The following is a 22,625-nucleotide window of genomic DNA, read 5'->3' on the forward strand; positions in this document are numbered from 1 at the left end:
AAATAGGATATAAACAATAGAGTCTTTAAAATGGAAAGTTAGCTGGGTATGGTGGCGCACGCCTTTAATCCCAGCACTTGGGGGGCAGAGGCCCTGCTGTGACAATTCTCTCTCTCTCTCTCTCCCTTTCTCTCTCTCTCTCTCTCATTCTTTCTCTTGGTCTCACTCTCTCACATTAAAAGAAAAAAAAAAAAGAATGGGGCTGGAGAGTTAGAAAAAAAAAAAGAATGGGGCTTAGCAGTTAAGGCCTTTTCCTGCAAAGCCAAAGGATCCCGGTTCGACACCCCAGGACCCACATAAGCCAGATGCACAAGGGGATGCATGCATCTGGAGTTTGTTTGCAGTGGCTGGAGGCCCTGGCATGCCTATTCTCTCTCTCTCAAATAAATAAATAAAATAGATTAAAATAAAAGAATGGCCAGTGTGTTGGGCTTGCCTCAAAAAAAAAAAAAAAACTTTTTAAAAGTTTGCTGAAATGGAAAATTCAAAATATACAGATGGCTGAGAAAGAAAATTGACATGACTGAAAATCTGCTAACTAATGTGAGTATAAATGAATCACAAATGTATGGAAAAAGAAAATAAGATAAAAAGATAAGATGACCTCAAAGGCATGGAGATCCACTATGGGAATTTGATGTCTATGGAGAAGGCCGTCAGTGTGGATGCAGCAAGCCTGTAATCCCATCCCCTAACCGACCCAAACTTTAAAAGTTTATAATAGAGACATTCAAGAAGGAGAGAACAAAGACAAATGAGAGGGAGAAGAAAGCAAAACCTAACAGAAAAACTCACAGGCCTGGAGGGAGATGAGCAATGAATTGAAAAAGCCTGCTGAAGACGTACAGGATTAAAGAAAACCAATGCTCACACCCAGAGACCTGCTGAGTCACACTTCCTAGAATGAGCCAGGTGATCTCCAGATAGTAAGGCTGACACAGGACTTCCTCGTTTGCAGCAGTGGGGACTAGAATATGTCAGGACCTTCTAGGCACTGAGTGGGAGAGAACTAGAGCCTAGAGTTTCATAGTCAAGCACATTAGTGGCAAAAGTATAAAAGCAAAGTCGTTGGCGACTGTGACTCAAAAGTGTGTGACTTGCATACCCATTCAAAAAGCAGGGTTTGCTTGTTTTAAGAAACAGTTCTCGGAGCTTCGATGTGTAATGACAGCAGATAACACTGACACAAACAGTTGTGGCAGAGAATGGCATCATCAACTGCATACAAAACCAAATATATCTGCTATGTATAGAACAGCAACTGTAAAATTTCTCATCCTAAAAGCAGTAATAGAGACAAAAAAAGAAGAGCAAGACATTTCTTTTAGTTCCATAGGAAAGATACTAATAGATATCTTGATAATTCTAAAGTATTTTATTTAGTAATAGATGAAAAAGCATAAGTAAAATCAGCAAGTGGGGATGTGGGATGCAGCTCAGGGGAAGAGCACTTGCTTAGGATGGACAAGGCCCTAGGATTACAAAAAAAAATTATGTTTGTGGATTTGTAAAGTCAGAAACCGTTAGCTATCCTCTTCCATTTGCTAATGGGTCTGTTTTATGCCAAAAACTGTATCACTTTGACTATGATAGCCTGATGAGATATTTTGAAATCATCAAATAATACTTCATATTGTACAAGGTTTTCTCCTTGCTTATAAACCACCTGTGTGATGTTTATGTATGAAATGTAATATTGTATATAAGTTACAGAAGTAATCTTTGGAGGAGTAAAGCATCATACCAAAATGATATTAAATTTCATAAATTCAATATTAGGTTGTTGGATACAAAATCAATAGGCATGAATCATTAGCATTTATATGTACTAAAACAAATTATCTGAAAGGAAATTAAGAAAATAGTCTATATTATAAAAAATACTCAAGGATAGATAAGTTTAATAAAGGAGGCAAAAAAAAACTAAATACTGATGAACATCAAACACTAAGGAATGAAAAAAGGAAAACATTTATAGTCCATTGATTTTTGCAAAGGTGCCAAGAACACGCCACGGGGAAAGTTCAACCCTTCATCAAAGGTGCTTGAAAAACTGGGTGTTCACACACTGAAGAATTAAACAAGATCTTCATCTCACACCACATACAAACATCAATGCCAGATGGACCAAAGACTTTAGTGTGAGACCAGATACTATTAACCACCACCCACCCCCCAAAGTAAGTACAGAGGGAATGTCCCATGATGTTGGTCTGGGCAGGGACTATCTGGACATAAACTTGAAGTAGTGAGAAAGACAAAAATAGACAAGGAGAATTGTACCAGATGCAGGAGCATCTACATAGCAAAAGAAATAGTTAACAGAATGAATAGAAACAACCCACAGACATGGGGGGAGGGTATTTGCAAGCCCTACATTTGATGGGAAGAACTGGATAGCCCATGTGTGTGTGTGTGTGTGTGTGTGTGTGTGGTGTCTATTCATACATGTGTATGTATCCATGTGTGTGAATTCAAACAACTCAATGTCAAGAAACAAATAACCTGATCAAGATTGGCAAAGAATATGAGTAACTGCAGTTCATTTTCTGGAGAAACATAGTCTAAGTGGCTTCATGCTTCAAGAGAGCAGGTGGTAGGAGTGAGAACGCAGAGACTGAGTACCTCCGGGTTCTGCATGGGTGGGCTCACTCCCTTCTCACCTTCATTTGCATGAAACAGGAAGCTGGAAAGACCAGGAGAAACTAATCAATGTCAGAGAAGCCTTGCTGTGAAGTTTCCATACCCAAGAGCCCTCCACACAGAGCTCCAATGACCACATTTATGGCCTCGTGGTTAAAATGGACATGGAGAGCTGGAGAGCTGACTTAGTGTTTAAGATGCTTGCTTACAAAGCCAAAGGACCTCGGTTTGATTCCTCAGGTCCTATGTAAGCCAGACGCAGAGGGTGGCACATGCATCTGGAGTTCATTTTTCAGTGGCTGGAGGCCCTGGCACACCCCACACCCATTCTCTACTCTCTCTCACTTTCTCTCTCTCTCTCCTTCTCTCTTTCTGTCTCTAAAAATAAAAATAAAAAAGCACTTTTTAAAAAAGGAAATGGAGGAGTTGGAGACGGCTCAGTAGTTTAAGTGCTTGCCTGCAGTGCCTGAAAACCCAGGTTGGATTCCCCCATAAAGTCAGATGCACAAGGTGGCACATGTATATGGAGTTCATTTGCGCCCATGCTCTCTCACTCTCCTGCAAATAACTAAATAAAAATATTTTTAAGGGGATAGAGAGATGGCTTAGTGGTTAAGACACTTGCCTGTGAAGCCTAAGAACACATGTTCACATCTCCAGGTCCCATGTAGCCAGATGCAGTGATGCAAGCATGCAATATTGCACATGTGCACAAGAGGGTGCATGCATCTGGAGTTTTTTATCAGTGGCTGAAAAGGCCCTGGTACACCCTTTTTCTCTCTCTCTCTGTCTCTCTCTCTCTCTGTCTCCCTCTCTGTCTCTCTATCTCTCTCTCCCCTTCTTTCTCTCTTCCTCTTTCTCTGTCTCTCTTTCAAAATAAAATAATAAACAATATTTTTAAAAAGGAATGATAGTCAAAGGTTTATGATGAGCCTCAAAACTAAAGGGCATAAATAAAAGTAAGGATGGAAGGGGAGGGGAGAAAAAGAGAGGGAAGGAAAGATGAGGGAGAATTGGAGGGAAGAAGGGAGTTTGAAGAAAGGACTTTAGAGAGAAGACCACATGTGTCTTGAAACCCATATTTTGTAACATCAAAGAGATAAAGAAAGGACATTTTAACAATGAATATATATATATATATATATATGGTATTCATTTATATACTGTTTTGAAGATATCTTTAGTTAGCAAAGTACATCTACTGGCATTTATAAATAAGCCACATATACTTTTTTTTAAAATAAACATCAGGAGAAGAAATGGAAAATACAATTGAAGAAGTCTTTAAAAGCATCACTGTGTACCCCCACCAAAAGAAAAAAAATGAATGTGTACTTTGAGTGTGTGCCCAGAACAATGGATGAAAATGACCACAGGGTTATGAAAGTTCAGAGATAAATGAGTCACAAGGGTTTGTGTGGGAGGAGGAGAATGCAGTAATCGGTTGGTTGGTTTGGTTTAGCTTTTCCCTTGGTCAGCATAGGAGGGAAACAACCAATCAGTAACTGGCTCTTCGCGAGAATGTGATAGTCAAAGACTGCATTTGACATGAAAGCCTGTCAGCCAGACGCCGATCCCACAGCTGGGATGAGTGATGGGAGCTGGTATCATCCCAAGGCAGGCAGAGTGGAAATGGCTTTCGTCGGGATTTCCAAGTAGTCTTAAGGAGTACAGGGTAAAAATAGGTGTGCTTAGGTCCCTACCTCAGCTTTCAAGAACCACATAAATTCTTCACATGTGTCTCCTAAAGAGCCTCAGGAAAAGTCTACAGAAATGCCAGGGCTCCAAACACACTTCTAGAAAGGTTTCAAGGCATCTGTGAAGAGCCAACCCTTGGGGGCTTTCTTGTAGCAGCAGAAACCCTAAAAGATGCTGGACGGACCTTCACGACAAATCACAAATGTCACTCTGCTCTCTCTTCACTGCCCCCTTCCCCACTCAGCACCCATTCTCTCTTCTTTCCCATGTCATTTCTCTAGCACCATCAGGCGAATCCCTTACTGAACATAGTGCGGGCTCCCTGGTCCAGCTCCTGATTCACTGTCCAGTATGGCTGGCCAGGGTGGCTTCAAGTATCCCAGCCATCCAGGCAGATGCACTGACAGACACCTTGGTTGGTGAAGGAGATATTGAGCTTCTCTCTGCCTCAGCTCTTGATCCCTTTGGTGGGGGGTTCTCTCCTCACCCCACCCGGCCAAAATGAAACTTGTAAGTAGTAATTCAGATCACACCCCTCAGAGTTATACCACAAATCCTCATTCTCCTCATCAAAAAAAAAAAACAAAAAAAAACCCTAAGATCTGGGTTGCCCCCGGGACTCAGAAGAACATCAGTCCCCCTTGCCTCTCAGGGTGTTCTCTCCTAACTCCTGACTTCCTCTGCTTCAGTCATCTTGATCTGCTTCCTGTCCCTAGAACATTCCAGAACTTCTGCTGTCAGAACCCTGCAATTTGCTGGGCTTTTTGTTGGGATGCCAGTCCATCTACATGGCTAATGACCTCCTTGCCTCCTCCTTCGAGTGCTCTCTCGGTGAGGCTGGCGGCAACTTGACTCCTAACACCCCAGCCCACAGGCCCCCCTGGGCCACTTGCAGCTCACGTTTTCACCTGTCCATATTCTGTCCCTAGCATGTCCACTCCAGAGAGTAAGACGGGGGTCAGGCTGAACATATCCCATACATCCAGCTCACCAAGGACCACTGAAAAATCAGTTGCTGAAGTTGCAGCTGTCATTTGCAAGCTGTACCATGGACTCAAGAATAGTGTTTCTCTATGAGTGTTAAAGTCCACAGATTCTATCCAAACATCAGTAAAGCACAAGCGCCTAACCATAATATCCTCCCAAACATGTGTCAGTTACCTCTTTCTGTTTATTTTAAAGGTAGAGTCTCGTTCTAGCCCAGCATGACCTGGAATTCACAATGTAGTCTCAGGGTGGCCTTGCAACTCACTGTGATCCTCCTACCTCTGTCTCCCAAGTGTGGGCATTAAAGGCGTGCACCACCACGCCCAGCTACAATCCTTTGAATGAATGTTCACTGGAAAAATATGAAATAACACAAAGTTATCAAGATCATTAACACATATCGTTAATTTGCCTTTTATCAACCACACAACATTTGATAAGTATTTCATAAGCACCTGCTATGTTCCAAATACTGTCCTGAGAACTAGAAATATGACAGTAAATGAGCTAGGTAAGTTTCTCTTGTAGAATGTCCGCAGGCTGACAGACATTTGAACATGTAATTCACACATGTAGATGGCATGTTATTCAACGTCTGATGTACAGAGTAGAGGACATCTCACATGAAGATATGTGCCCCAGCAAGTTAATGATCAACCCTGAAGGAGCAAAGGTTAGTTGCAGGGACCAAGACACGAGTATGAGAGATTAAAGATCCAGGGGGAGTCAAGCAAGACATCTTAGATATGATAGTGGTTTAGAGTCTTTCAGAGCCTAACCCATCTGATGAAATCATCCTTAGTATGTTATTTCTCCACCTGCCAAATTTGTTTCAGTTCAATTTTTCTCCTAAGGTAGGAGATGCATAAGTATTTTTTAAAGTTTTTGAAATATTTTATTTATTTATTTGATAGAGAGGAAGATAGAACGAGAGAGCATGGGTATACCAGGTCCTCTAGCCACTGCAAACAGATACAGGCACCACCTTGAGCATCTGAACTTTATGTAGGTACTGGGGAGTCGAACCTGGGTCCTTTTGCTTTGTCGACAAGCATCTTCACTGCCAAGACATCTCTTCATCCCAATTTTTTCTTCAAGTTGAGGTATATCACCATTATATGTGAGTGAGGTTCCCAAGCATTCATGAATCTCATACTCACCACCAATGTTCCTGGAAGAGCCCTAATCCTGGTTTATACCCCCTGAAGATTAAAGGTCTCTGGCCTCCTTGAAAGCTAGCGGCTGGACTGGAGCCATGTACCACAGCACTGCCAGAGGAGCAAGTCTGTGGCATGACGGAATAAGGAGCCTGAGAAAATTACAAGACTGGGGAAAGAGGGGAAACAAGGAACAACTAGAACAGCATAGCATAATAAAATTTTAAAAAGAAAAAAGAAATCATGAGAAAATCGATACCTGCCTTTGTTCACAGGTAGAAAAGGGAGCGTACCGCACCAGTGCGTCCTAACAATCAAGAGCTCGCTCTTCCCCATGACTGAGTGTGCTGCCTGACGTTGATGCATGAAACGATCCCAAAGTCAGAGAAACAAGCCAAGCTCCAGCCTTCAGAAGGTGAGGGTAGAATGTGGGTGAGCGTTTCCTGCTGAACGTTTTCGTCCTAAGACGAATTCATACCCCAGTGGTGACTGATGCACGCACCACTGGGTGTGTTCCTTTATGTAGTTGGTTCAGTGAGCCAGCACCCCTCACGGTCCTCTGCACCTCAGCCCACTCTCCTTGAAGTGGCAGCGCCCTACGGATGCACAGAATGTCCTTCTACAGCCACATACATGCGCACACGTATGCACGTGCATGCACCTACACACACACACACACTGGGCAGAAATTTTGTTTCTTCCACTGGAAGTAACAGAATGGCACTTCAGATTCATCATCTTTGAAACCCAGAATGGGTCGAAGAAGAAATGACACAAACACTTCAAGTTGTCAAATAAGCTAAGCGACCTGGGTCACTCAGGAAGACCACAACAATGCGTTCTCTCTGATATGTGGATTCTGGCACATAGTATCTATAAGTATGTATAGATGGGAGAGAACGTGCGTAAAAACCTACAAGGATGGAATGGAAAGCAAGAGTGTGTGTGTACAAGTAGAGGAGTAAGAAAAGGGTTGAGGGTGACTGGAGAGATGCTTCAGAAGTTAAGGCGCTTGCCTGCCAAGCCTAATGACCTAGGTTTGACTCCCCAGTGCCCACGTAAAGCCAGATGCACAAGATGGCACATGCATCTGGAGTTCATTTACAACGGCCGGAGGCCCTGGCACACCCATTGTCTCCCTCTCTCTATGATTGCAAATAAATAAAATGAAAATTTAAAAATACGTTAAAGAAAAGAGTTGAGGGAAAGGCAAAAGAGCATGAGTGACATGTAAACAGAAGGGGGAAGGATACTAGGAATAGAGGGGAAATGAGTTGAGAAGGAATGGGGGCGGGGAGATAAGAATCAACAAAAACAACTTGCTTTTGAAAATGCCAGAATGAATGATACCCAGATATATCTGTATGCCAATTACAAAATCAAATTAAATTTTTCTAACAATTCCACCTGGGACTCAGAGGGAAGGATGCTTCCCCAGGATGGGTGTTTAATAGGATTTGCTCACCACTTGTCCTGTGGACACACCCCCAGAGAAGACCTCACCAGTATGCAAACTCTTCTCACAGGCAGATGTGAGTGCATGCATTTTGATTCATAACATACACTTTACAATATGCACACAGTAGGATCTCGTGAGTATATCTCAATAGCCAAAATGTCCAAACAGGCAAGATTTTTCTCAGCACCTAGGATGACAACTGTTGCTGCTGATGGTCAGGTGAGATGTCATGAAAAGCTTTGTGAGAAGACAAAGAAGCATCAAACGACACCTATGGTCACAGCGTCAGAAACCAGAATGCTACTTGTTCTTGTCATTCCTCTGTCTCTTTACAGCAAGTGGGCCAGACTAGGACTTCCCAGCTCATAGGGGTTTACGTTAAAGTAATACTTCTCTTATCAAACCTTAGTATGAATTTCATGTCTTATCTATTTATTTTTTTTAATGATGATCCCCAGGGCCTGGCGTGGCGATGCACACCTTTAATCCCAACACTCCAGAGGCGGAAGTAGGAGGCTATCCATGAGTTTGAGACCAGCCTGAAACTACAGAGAGTAAGTTCTAGGTCACCCTGGGCTACAGTGAGAGGCTACCTTGAAAAAAATCAATAAGTAAACAAAATGTTCTATCTAAAATATATTGATGCTCAGTCAGTCAGAACATTCCTGAAGTAGGATATACAATTCTGAAATCCCATTTTTAATTTGATTATTCATCTGCATGCATGTGCGCTTGTGTATGTGTGTGGGGCAGGGGAGCTCTATGGTCTCTTGCTGCTGTTGCAAAGAAATACTCGCCCAGCTTTATGGGTGTAGCTGGGAAACTGAAGCAGGCTCTGCAAAGAAGTGCCTTTAACCCCTGGCCCCTCTCTCCAGCCCCAGTTCTGAAATTATCATTTGAAGTTCAGTACTGTAGCAGAGAATATCATTTGCCTTCCAAATATACATCCAACTCAGATTAGATTCAAGGTACAAAGTTCAAGTGCAAAAATTACATTACCCAGAATCCTTTACGTTAGGAGAATAGAAAATTAAGAGTCTGGGTTCTTTAAACTAGGGAATCTCCATAGCACTGCTAAAATTAACTGAAGTTTATCTTATATGAATTAAATGTTTTATTTTAACTTTCTCTATGGGGAGGTTCTGTTACAGGTGGTTGGTTCTAATCTTAAAGCTCTTATATTTGATGGAGGATTTAGTCTTCAATTGATATTATTTTTTACCTATATATTCTCTTTTCTATTTCATGAAACTATTTGCATGAAAAAATGTTGAGCTTATCGGGTGTCTTAAAGCATTTAAATGTAGTCAAAAACTCTAGATAATATTAACTTGGAAAATTAAAAAGGAGCCAATATACCTCAGGAGATGTTTCCTTGTTCTTTGTTGAAATGTCTTGTGAAAACAAAATAAAATGAAAGCAATGAGGCAGCAGTCCAATTTCAGTTAGCTTAGGCTAGCAGGGAGAAGATTATTTTAACAGGAGACCATTAAAGCATGAATAGAGATCACTGAATACCAATAAAAGAAATACATGTGCTGAACTTAAGTGCAAATGAATTGAAAGCTTGATTTCTAGTCTAGTTTTGCAAAATGCCAGACTATCTCCTGACTTGATTGTATAGTTCTTGGGATTCATGAAGATAGATTCAAGCTGGATATGGTAGCATTACTTATAATCCCATTACTTAATAGGTTGTATTACTACTTATAATCCCATTACTTAATAGGATGAAGAAGGAAGGGCTAGGGTTTAAGGCCGGCCTGGGCAGCATAGCTAGACATGGTCTTGAAACAATAGCTTCAAACTTAATTATACTAAAATCCCAAAATTGGGGCTGGGGAGATGGCTCAGCACTTAAGGAGCTTGCCTGTAAAGTCAAAAGACCTGGGTTCAATTCCCCAGTACCCATGTAAACCCAGATGCACAATGTGGTACATGCATCTGGAGTTGGTTTGCAGTGGCTAGAGGCTCTAGCGTGCCTATTCTCTATCTGTCTCTGGCTCTTTCTAATAAATAAATAGAATATTTAAAAAACCTCAAAACTAACAGTAACACATTATTTTCTATGAATTCTGAGTCCTGAATATGCTATGGTAAAGTGTTCTAAACTTGCTGTGGCACACTGGCCCTCTTGGTGATGTAGGTGACACATGGCAGGAAGGAAAGAAAAAGGCTTTTGCTTTTCTGAAATACTGACAAGATAATATAATTCTTTTAGAATGGGCAATCCCAATGGGCATGATGGCACACACCTAGAGTCCCAGCATTTGGGAGGCAGAAGCTGAAGAATCAGGAATTCAAGACCAGCCTCAGCTACATCATGACTTCCTGGTCTATAGGAGAATCTGTCTTTCTTTAAAAATAACCATAAACAAAAACAAAAAGTGTGCGTTCTTGAGCTTATGCTAAGCATTTCACACAGAAATCGTGGTTTCAAATTCAAATCAGTCCCTGGCACCGCCATAATGAAGCACGTAATGTCTGTTTCTCTTTGATATAAAATAATTATGTGTTTACTGCATCTGTTTGTGTTATATTTTATTTATTCATTTATTTGAGAGAGAAAGAAAGAAAGAAACAGGGGGGGGGGGAGAATGGATACACCAGGGCTTCTAGCTACTACAAACAAACTGCATGTGCCTCTGGCTTACGTGGGTACTGAGAAATTGAACCTGGGTCCTTAGGCTTTGCAGATAAGCACCTTAACGACTGAGCCATCTCTCCAGCCTTCTTTTCACATCTTATAGTAAAGTAATATCTAACATATCACCTACTGTTTCACCATTTGTGAGTATGAGGTTAATGGCATCAAATACATGCACACTGCTCTGCAACACAACCATTATGCATCTCCTGAGCGTGCCTCCTTTCCATACGCATGCCTGCTTTGATACATCAGGGTAAACTCCTCCAAAACAGACTATGCACATCAGTAGTTGGCTAAATAATTGGACTGACAACATCCACTTACCTGTTCTGACAGTCACTTTCGGACCAAAGATTCCCTTCAAGTTAGCTTACCAAATGCTAGGCAAAGTGATGAAGGCATTTAGGTAGATCACTCTGGTGTCATGAGGTTGGAGCCTTGCATTTTGATACACATGTACTGCATACCCATCAAGTGTTTGAGTTACTTGTTTACATAGCTATATCCTTATAAATCTCCCAAATTTTTGGCTTTTGTGACTGGTTCCTTAGAGAGAAGCAAAAGCAAAGAATACAAAATTGACTCTATTCCCCATTTTAACATTTCTTTATCACCACAAGGGGAAAAGCACTGACAGCCGTAACTTGAATGCATGATTTAGAAAATGTCTCTCCACAGTCCCAGGGTCTTGAATGAGCTTTCCAAATCAAAATCATTTTCTTACTACTTTCAAATGCCCTGAGGAAACTTAGGCAAGCATCTCAGTGACGGAAAGAGAAACAAACTCACGTTCTGATGTGATAAACTGCTGTGTTCACAGACTCCAGAGAGGGAGCTGCTCACCATTTTATCAGAGTCCATGTTTATCAAATCCTCACATAATGACCACATGTGCCACAAAGAGCAATTTTAATTTGCTCCAGAGAAGGGCACTGCCACCATTTTAGTAAGTGTTACATTTTTTCAGTAATCACAGTTTTTCCCCCGCTGTCATTAGGAGAGCTCCCTGAGGTACAGCTCAGTGAACCATCCTAGACTAAAACGACAAGGCGACTTGGTTTTTAAACCAAGTTGCAGTGAGTTTTTCTCAAGAATTATTAAACAGAACTTAGAGAGTTTAACAAATCAAGCAATCCATTTAAAGGGGAGAATGTTTCTACCCCAACTACCAAAAAAAAAAAATTAAAACCACCAAAGTTGACCCAATTTATGAAACAGAGTACAGCTGTGGTGGTTTGAATCTAGAATGTCCAGCACAGACTCCCGTGATTAAACATCGAATCCCCAGCTGGTGGTGCCTGCTTGGTGCTAAACTTTTAGAGGTGGGACCTGACCAGAGGAAATGCGTTACTTGAAGCAAGCCTTGAGGTTTTAGTCCAGCTCCACTCCTTGCTATTTTCTCTCCATCCCCACCTCCACCACCATGTATAATCTCTTCTCTCTGTATCTCTGTCCTTCCCCCCTGCTAATGTGACAGTGTGACACTAAATTCTTGCCTTTACCATGCTGTCCCCAAATTTCCCCTTGAAACTGTCAGTCAAAACAAAAACAAAAACAAAAACCCTTCCAGGTTTAAGCTGCTTTGGGTGATTGTTTTTTCACAGTGGTGAGGAAGTCTGACACAGAAAACTGGTGCTAAGAGTGAGGGAGTTGCTGTGATAAACCCTGGTCGTGCAGTTCTTGGTCTTTTGGAACTGGGAGGAGGGTGCAAGGGTGTGGAGCTCTGAACTAGAGAAACTCAGTGTGCAGTATTGTAAGACTTTTTCTCATGGCCTGGTTTTAGTAGTTGTAGAACTTTCAGGAGGTGGAACTTTTTTTGAGGAAGTACGTCACTGGCGGTGGGCCTTAAGGTTTATAGCCATCCCTGCTTTCTCTCTCTCTCTCTCTCCCCTTCCTCCTCACTGATGGGAGGGTGTGACTCCAGTTTCTTATTGTTATCTTGCTTTTCCTTCCATGATAGACTCCCCCCACCTTGAAACTATGGGCCCAAAACAAACCCTTTTCTTCCTTGAGCTTCCTCTGATCTGGAACTTTGTCCCAGCAATGAGAAAGAACCTGATGTCGAAACCAAAGCAGCAGAACCAAAACCCACAACGTCCCCAGAAGGAGGAGTGCTGAGAGTTAAACCAAGTCGCTTGTCCCTGTGCAGATGATGAACTACGCAGCCGGAGGCGACTCGGGGGAAATGAAACACCCACAGTCCCAAGGATGTGTCAGCCTTGGTGCCGACATTCAATGCCATAAGCCCTAAGAAGATATGACCGCCGCACTCCTTCCAACTCTCCACCCTCAAGGGCTGGCGGGAGGGGGCCCCCGTTTACCTAATGACTAACACCTTTCAGCTATGAATCACCTTGAGAGACCAGGCCTGCTGTGGGAATAGAGGAATACATAGACTTATGTTCCAGTTCATCTAAGTCTAATTTTCACTCTATCTCAATGTTCAGCCACTTCCTTGAGGCAGTGGATTTACACAAACAAGAAGAATGCTTAACATGAGTATTTGAAAGCTAGCAGGAGGGTAAGAGGGGAATAATAATAATTGTACCAAAAGCAAACAGTCAGGTTTATGTTAGAGCCTAATGCAAAGACTGCCGCGCAAACCTTTAGACAAAAGCCCTCTCATTCCTGCAAAAGAAAGCAATAACTCACTGACAATATGAAATACACTTAAAAATCTATTTGGTGAGCTCTTTATGAAAGTTAAGACTTATATAGGGAGCTGGGAAAGAGGTAAGTTCTCTTAGTTCTACTCCAAAGTGGTATTCCTTCCAATGCACTCACTGTTTTATTTTTTTTTAAACATTTCTATGTACTTAAACTCTATGACAATCAACAGCAATTTTCTCACCTCTTTGCAATTCTCTAGTGGTTGATCCGTAAACAAAACTACTATCTTACATTGCTGAGATGTAACTTCACTACACAACAGGAAAGTTCAAACCAGGCTGACCCCACCATGGCGACACTGTGGCCCATAGGGGACTAAAGTACCTTTACTGTGAATCAAACAGACTCGAGGTATCTAGATGCAAAATAGATTAAACTAAGAAAAAAAATCACCTGACCAGTCACCTAGAAAGGTAGCCACATTTATCTTAGAGAAGTCATGCGGACTCAGGGACTTTCTAAGAGTTCAGATATATTACAATAATCTGTATTCATGGTACTCATGTCAAGAAATCCAAATTTGTGAAAAATGATATTTCCACTAAAAGGAAAATGTGGGGTTGGAGAGATTGCTTAGTGGTTAAGGCAGTTGCCTGCAAAGCCAAAGGACCCGGGTTTAATTTCTCAGTACCCACATAAGCCAGATGCAAAAGGTGGCATCCATCTGGAGTTCCTTTGCAGCAGCTGGAGGTCTTGTGTGCCCATTTGCTCTACATATCTCTCTCTCTCCCTCTTTCTCCTTAAATAAATAAAATAAATAAACTTAATTAAAAAAAAAAAGGAAATTTTTTGTCACAGCAATGCTTACTTAAGGGAGTATCTGCCATCAGTTTTATTTAAAATATACTTATGTTAAAATGTGATTCATCTAAAGTAAATTTATTGTGCCCATACACAATGTTCAAAGAACAAGTTGATAGGGGCCTGGCTAGATGGTTCGTGGTTTAAGGTAGCTGTTTGCAAAACCTACTGACTGGCTTTTATCCTCAGATACCCACGTGAAGCCGGATGCATGATGTGGTACAAGCATCTCATTTGCAGGGACAAGAGGCTCTGCCACCCCACATACACATACATGCAAATTAATTAATTCACTAATTTAAAAATAAAGAGAACAAGTTGATAGTTTCAGCAAATTAAATCCAGACTGCAGAAATACTTCATCTCAAAAGGAAATTCAGCTACAGCATTGTCAAAAAATAAACATCCCAAGGAGTTTAGAGACCTTTCTTGGCTTTGCTTTGTTATTCTAGAACCAGTTAACATTGCATTCTATAAAATAGAATGTGTTACAACGGGCCAAGCACAAAAGGCTGGTTTTACAGACAGACAAAAATCTTTTTTAAAAAAACACATAATAAAACATAGGTTGAGGCTGGAGAAATGGCTCAGCAGTCAAGGTGGTTGCCTGCAAAGCCAAAGGAGCTAGACTCTATTCCCCAGGACCCACATAAGCCAGATGCACAAGGTGGCTCATTCTATTTCTATCTGCCTCTCTTTCTCTCTCTCAAACAAATAAATGAAAAAAATAAAAATTTTTTTTCAAAAAAAAAATAGATTGCTCATTTCAAAATACTTTGTGAAATGTAGACAAGGGGACAGTACAGTAAGAAATAACTGGTTCACATCAAATTTTCACATTACTTTTTCAATACTTTTTAAATGAAATCTATTCTGGTGTGTATAGTTTTTATTTTTATTTATTTATTGAGGGAGAGAGAGAGATAACGAGGCAGACACACACACAGAGAGAATGGGCATACCAGGACCTCTAGCCACTGTGAGAAACTCCAAATGCATGCACCACTTTGTGCATCTGGCTTACATGGGTACTGGGGAATCAAACCTGTGTGCTTTGGCTTTGTAGGCAAGAACCTTAACCACTTAGCCATTTCTCCAGCTCCGGTGTGTGTGTGTGTGTGTGTGTGTGTGTATGTGTGTGTGTGTATTTAGCAGGAGCAAGGGAGAAAGAGAGAGAATTGGCACACTAAGACCTCAGTCACTATAGTAAAATTCCAGATGTTTGTACCACCTAATGGGCATGTGCAGCCTTGCACTTGCATCACCTTTGGGCATCTGGCTTGCATGGGATCTGGAGAGAGATTGAACATGGGTCCTTAATTTTGCAGGCCAGCTCCTTACTGCTAAGCCATCTCTCCAGTTCCTTGATGTATATGATATATATATGATATATATATATGTATGTATGTATATATGTATATGTAAATATATGTATTTTTTTTGAGGTAGGGTCTCACTCTAGCCTAGGCTGACCTAGGAAATTCACTGTGTAGTCTCAGGCTGGCCTCGAACTCATGGCAATCCTCCTACCTCTGCCTCCCGAGTGCTGGGATTAAAGGTGTGCGCCACCACGCCCGGCGTATATTGCTATGAGGCATGCACACGCCACTGTGCAGGAGTGGTAGTCACAGGACGACCTAAGGTGCTGGTCCTCACTTTCTACCTTACGTGAGGCAGAGTCACTCTTCACCACTGCGCTCACCAGGCTCTCTGGCCCACAAGTCAGGGGAATTCTCCTGCCTTCCACGTGCTGGGATTACAGACACACGCTATAGTGTCCAACTCTATGAGGGCGCTGGGCATCCAAGCTCAGGTCTTCATGCTTACGGGCAAGCACTCTACCCACTGTGATATCGCCCCTCAGCCTTGGGTTCCTTTGTAGGATGTATTAACAGAGAAGAACTCCATTTCCATGCCAGTGGAAGCACGCCTGTGTCAGCTCTGCTCACTTCTCAGAAGGTCACACAACAACTTGGTTTCAGTTTGACTTTCAGGATGATTGACTGCATTTTGACTTTTGAATCTGGTCTGCTGGGGTCTACTCCAGGAGCTTAACCCAAAACAATGGCCTTCTGTAGTATTTATTTAACAAATGAATCATCCAGCCAACAAATCTACCATGAAGAAAATAAGGAAACGGTTCAGAGTTATGCCTGTGTTTAGATCCCACTTGACACAGTTCTGCTCTGCACATCTGGATCAACAGCACTTTCTCTGCCCAGGCACACCCCAAGTCACTGTCATATTGGTAACAAAGTTTGAAGTTCAGGAAATATCTAGAAGTTTTGGTGTTCCTTTAGGGGAAAAAAAAATGGTCAAGGAAAGAACAATATGCAGGGATTGAACAAAAGAAAATAAACTGAATATACTGCATGAAGGGGAAAATGGCAGAGGTCAGGGTGGGTCTATGAGATGTCTTGAGATTCACAGATTAAACTATAAAGTAGAAATAAATTAAAGACCTTTTTGCAAAAATCACTCTATTTAAAAAGTAACTTTGGAGCTGAGCAAAGTGGTTAAAGGCACTTGTTTTCAAAATTTGCAGGCCCAAGATTGATTTCCCTATATCCACATAAACCTACATGCACAAAGTGGCACATATGTCTGGATATCATTTGCAGTGGCAAGAAGGCCCTGATATACCCATTTTCTCTCTCTCTCTCTCTCCCTCTCTCTCTCGCTCTCTCTCCCTTCCACACACAAATACATTAATTTATAATTTTGGCATAATCTGCTTCAATATTTTAAGCTTTAGGGAACACTTATTTGCTGAAGTGTTGACTGAGTAAGATAATAAGGTCTCAATGGAGTTTTGAATTGAATGGTTGCCCTCCTACAACGTGTGTCCACCTGGGACCTGCAAGTGCCACATTATTTAAAAATTGGGTCTGTATGGACATAGCCACATGAAGATGTCATACTGGATTGAAATAGGGTCTAAAGTCCAACATGGTGCTGCACTTGGGTGCACAGACATTGACATACAGAGAGAACACCCCATTGTGTGCTGGCTCACGGTGGTCAACACTGAGACATGCTGCAAGCCGAGGCTCTCCCAGGACTTCCAGCAGCCATCAGAGGTCCAAAGTAAGACCTAGAGCCCTCTGACTGAGCACCAAGTACCCTGTTGGTCTCTTGGTTTTAGACCATGGGACTCCAGAAGTGTGAGAGAATGCACTTCTGCTGGGTTAAGCTGCCTTTCTTGTGATCTTTGCTATGGGAACCACAGGTGATCAACACGTCCGGGCACAGCACTTTGTAGTGCTGAGGGTGGAGTGTAGAGCCTTGTGCATGCTGCATGGTAAGCGAGATCTCTACCAGAGTGGCTCGCAGCACTCCTGGACCACCAAGCTGCGCAAGCACTCGACCACCAAGATGCACAAGCGCTCTAGCAACCAAGGTACACCTCGAGCTCCACGTAATGATTTGAGATCAAGATTTATAGAAATTATGTTAGCAATGATGGGTAGAATGAATTGAGATGAGAAACGTGGAGGAAAAAAAAAAGAGCAATGAAGGGCTGGGGAGATGGCCCAGTGAGTAAGGGGTTTGCCACACAAGGGCGAGGGCCTGAATCTGGATCCCTGGCACCCACATAAAGCCAGGCATGGTGGTGGGCAGCTGTCATCCCAGTCCTGGGGAGGGTTGGACAGGAGAATCCCTGCAGCATCATGGCCAGCTAGTCCAGCCAAAAGCTCTCGGGTCAGCCAAAAGATCCTGTTTCAAAGAATCAGGTGGAGAGAGACTAAAGAAGACATCCAGGTTCAACCTGTGGTCTCTGCATGTGCACAGGTGCACACACATTCCATTCACACGAGTGCAGCCACATGTACAGACACACGTACACACTACACATGCAGAAGAAAAGAAGAAACCCAAACAAGCTAGCACACGATCATTGTCGTCTTTGTTATGGGGTGGGGGGGGAAACAGGGTGTGCACTAAGCTAGTGACAATGGAATGCAGAAGCAGCATAAATTCAGAGGTGTTTCCAATGGGCCTTAGTGAAAAAGAGCCAAGCCGCGCTGGACGAACAGAGGATGGAGAGCCTGGAAGGAGCAAAGAGCCCTGGAGAAACGAATGGCTGAGGTCTGGCAAGGAGCAGACAAGAAGAGCTTGCTGCCCTTCGGATATATTCTTGAAAGGGTGAGCTGCAGCTGTTATCCTACAGGCAGCTGCAAGTAAAATCTGAACACTTTGGTGTTTGGACATAGAGCAAGGTATTGGGACACTTAAGCCTGAAGAGATGGCAGAAGGTCTGCAGAGGCTAAATGCCCAGTTGACTAAAATCACCAGAAGACCTTTAGGTCCCACCCTGGGGCATCTGTAGGGTATCTGCAACAGAGGAGACAAGAGAGAAGGGAAGCCTGGCACATCTCTCCTTTTTCTGTTCTCAGAAACAGTTTTTGATATCCTATAAAGATTGGATTATTGCCAAATGACCTATCTCTTGCCAGCATTGGTCTCGTGTGACTGTCTCGTGTCATGATTTCCTTCTTTCTTTTACTTCCAAAAGGAATTGGAATTATTAAATATTTCCGCACAATAAAGAAAATCAGTGTGCATTCAGTTGACAAAAAAATAAGCGAAATATATAACTTTGAATTGATTTCTTATTTTCTTTTTCATATCAGAACTGGGAGAAATACCCACCAATGTAGACTAATGATCAAATCTTTGGTCTTAATTTAAAAGCTCTTAACAAAAAAGCTAATAAAGCCCTTGGGCTTAGCAGCTCAGCTCAGAAAGAACCCTTTAAAATATTTCTGCAGGAGGCTATTCAACATAGGGAATCAAAGCAATGGTGCGGCTATCCATACATGTAAAAACAGTGAGAGCCATACCTCACGTGGTAACCCAGGATGAATTCTAATAGGCCAAAGAAATGAATGTAAAAAAGAGAAACTATAAAAGTGCCAGGTGAAAATATTCTTCTGTTGGTTAAAACCTTTTAAAAGGTATTGACCAGGCGGAGGCAGGGGACTGTTCCAGTTGGGTCAGCTTCAAAACCAAAAGGGAAGGGACCAGTTGTGCTGTCAGGGAAGAGGATACACAGAAGTAAATGATTCCTCAAGCCTGCCCAGGATGAGCCACACTTTCCTTTTTATTTTCAAGACAGGGTCATTCTATGTTGTCCAAGGTGGCCTTGAACTCACATGAGTCCCTATCTCAGCCTACCAAATGCTGAGATGACAGACACACACCACCACACTCAGTTATCCACCTTTTGGCTGTTTGCTTATTTGGTCAGACTGGGTTTCACTCTATATTTAGTAGTCTGGGTTGGCCTCAAACTCACTATGTAGCCCAAGAGAGGCACAAATGTGTGACCATCCTTGTACCGCAACCTTATGAGCACTGGGGTCACAGGTGTGAGCTGCCACGCCCACTTTCATTCTTGATTCCAACCACTATTTGTGTTTTTGTTTCTCTCCTCAAAACTATGAAACATGGGGTGAAGAGATGGCTCAGCAGTGAAAGGTACTTGCTTGCAAAGTTTGATGCCTTGATTTGATTCCCCAATATTCTTGTAAAGCCAGATGCACAAAGTTGGGCATGCATCTGGAATTTGTTTACAGTGGCAGAAGGCCCTGACACACTCATTCTCACTCTCTCTTTCTCTCATTGCAAATAAACAAAACTATTTTTTTTTATTACAAAGCAGGGATGAGGATTTATCTCAGCAGTAGAGCAATTGCCTGTCATGCACAAAGACCTACAGTCTATCCTTAGTGCCACATAAATATAAAAAATCATTAATATATTTTGTATTCTTTCTGAGGGTATCATACAAAGTATCAAAAAATAGTGTGGCTTTTAAAACAAACAAAATAAATTCACAAGTCTTAAAGCCAGTAGTTCAAGATCAAGGTTTGGCAGTACCACAGTCTCTCCAGGTCTTAGGGCACAGCCCATGGTTGCTTTTTCTACCTTCCAGTATTAGCTGGCAAACCTTGGTGAGCCTTGTCTTGTGAGCATCACGTGTCCAGTCACATGACCACCTTTACCATGTCTTTCCACATCAGTGTCTTCCACACATGCTCTTTTAGCGTCTCAATTCCCCTTCTAATGAAGATGCCGGGCATACTGGAATAGAGGCATGCAAATGAACTTATCGCCTTGATTCCCTATTCTGTAAGATTCTGTTTCCAGATAAGGTCGCATGTTGGCATATAAGAGGCTAGGTTTCAGCATATGTTTTTGAGAGAATGCTATTCAACCCATAACACTTAAACAGTAACCTGTCTTCTAGCATATAAATAAATAAAAGTTGACATGCTCCATGTCTGCCCCCCCCCAAGGAGCTAAGCCACTGACCAACAATCCCAATAATACAGCCTAGGACTTCCAGTAGCAAAGCTATGGTTCTCAAGCTGACCATGCGGATTCTGAGGTCCCTTAGATTCACTGAGCCAGGTCCTTGGGGAGAACACAGCTAAAAGAGCCTGACGGTCCCATCACGGCAATCCTCTCAAGATGACAAAAAGGGTTTTTAAGGTGTTATCCCATCTGGCTTTCAGATCTCTATGGAACGTCACAGTTTCACATGTGGGAAAAATCAGCAAATAGTTGTTGCTTCTCTTTGCATTTCACCCAGAGATTTCTCAGAAGCAGCGGGAAGCTGGGTAGGGCTGACTGGGAATAAACACTCCAAAGGAGGCTGTGCACCACAGCCCAGAGTGCTGGCACCGTTGTCAAGGACACTGGAACTCAGCCTTGGGGGTTCTTACTGTAAAACAACTACAAATTCTACACAGCAAGTCTTGCCTTTACATACAGCACGTGCCGTCTCTCCAAGATGTCGCCTGTACTTCCATACTATGCTGTTTTCCTCACCACACTGTAGCCTATCATGTGTCATGTTGTGATTCCACGACAGCCCGAGAGTGAGGTGTCAGCTCTGGGTGTAGCTGGGAAGCAGATACTGGTGTGCCTTGTGCCTTGCCAAGTCCCTGGAATGCACAGGAACCTCCAAGAATAGAATATGATAATTGTTCCAAAGTCTGAGACAGAGATGCTGTACCCCTCCCTGTCTTCTTGACCTTACTTGCTTCAGCCTTTAGTAGCACTTAAGTGGGACTCAGCTACTGACAGACACTGGGTCGTGACTACACTCTCCTGGACATCCCTCTGCCCCTTATAAAAAAGTAGGGTGCTGGCCAGGCATGGTGGTGCACGCCTTTAATCCCAGCACTCAGGAGGCAGAGGTAGGAGGATCACTGTGAGTTCAAGGCCAGCCTGAGACTGCATAGCAAATTCCAAGTCAGCCTGGGCTACAGTGAGACCCTGCCTCAGAAAAGAAAAAAAAAAAAAAAGGTGCCTCACTAAGGTAGCTGCCACAGGCACATTGGAGAAGCAGGGAACCTCTAAAAAGACAGACAAAGAGGGAACATTTTAGTCTTAATGCACAGTAGTTGTTAGGAAGGTTGAGCTCTAAACAGGGCTCAGATTTTTAGTTTAAGAGTAGTTTTATTATATCTTGTTAACATATATGGGTTTAGTTCTGAGTCTAACAAGGCAATAGCTAAACAAGGGCTAAATTCATAAATTTTTCCTCTACTGGTAAAGAATTGGAAAATAATTCCAGTTGTTTCAAAGGCTTTCTGTTTGCTGGGTGAGCTGGCCACCTCCGCCAGCCTGCATCTGTCTAGTGACACAGTGCTTCGCACAAGTCAGCATGCAGACCACCTAATGCAATGCCGTCTGGCAAGCTGGGACCACTGCCGTACTGCGTCGCTATTCAAGGGACACATGCTTGTATGTGGCTTTTTCTATAAATACCTCTAAGATCATCTAAGGCCAGACATACATTTACTCAGCCTATGTCAGTGGCCTTGAAAAATTCAAGTACAAAAATCCGCATTTCATTTTTTAGTTTCATAAAAACCTCTTGTGCATTATGGGTAATACTTCCATCCATTGAAAGAAACTAAATGGGAAAAATACCTAACTAAATCTACCACTGATTCAATCACTGGTCCCAGAGAAGAGATTTATGGCCCAGGGGTTAAAATGCTTGCTTTCAAAGTCTAATGATCTGGGTTCAATTCCCCAGTACCCACATAAAGCCAGGTGCACAAAGTGGCTCATGCAGCTGGAGTTTGTTTGTAGCGACTGGAGGCCCTGCCGCACCCGTTCTCTCACTCTTTTCTCCCTCCCTTCCTCACTCTGTCTTTCTCTCTGTGTCTGTCTCTCTCTGCTTGAAAATAAATAAATAAAAACATTTGTAAAGAGCATTTAACTTCCTCTTGGCACAAGCTTACATGTGCATGTATAACACATGTGTTGAGTCACAAGTGAGTCTTATTTCCATCATAACCAGAGTCCTTCTCTAGTTCTGAACAAGAGCAATAGCCAAGTGTTGTAGAAACACCACTTCAGAGGACATTGAGAAGGAGCAAAATGCAACTTCAACCTCTGGATCTTTCCATGAGCTCCTTTCAGGGGTGATGTCCTCATTTATTTTCCTATTACATTTCTTCTAAAATACTATGCATAAGCCAGGCTTTGTAAACAGTTGGCATTCAGCAAATAAATCTATTACCATACCTTCAGTTCA

General features: G+C 42.4%; 1 protein-coding gene across 1 annotated transcript in view; it reads right to left on the reverse strand.

Annotated features, from left to right (window-relative positions):
* The window catches only part of Esr1 (estrogen receptor 1), a 266,953-nt gene that overhangs the window by 106,232 nt on the left and 138,096 nt on the right, over positions 1-22,625 (reverse strand). The gene's annotated exons all lie outside the window — the stretch shown is intronic.

The sequence above is a fragment of the Jaculus jaculus genome, chromosome 9, assembly GCF_020740685.1.
Source record: "Jaculus jaculus isolate mJacJac1 chromosome 9, mJacJac1.mat.Y.cur, whole genome shotgun sequence".
NCBI classification, from domain to species: domain Eukaryota; kingdom Metazoa; phylum Chordata; class Mammalia; order Rodentia; family Dipodidae; genus Jaculus; species Jaculus jaculus.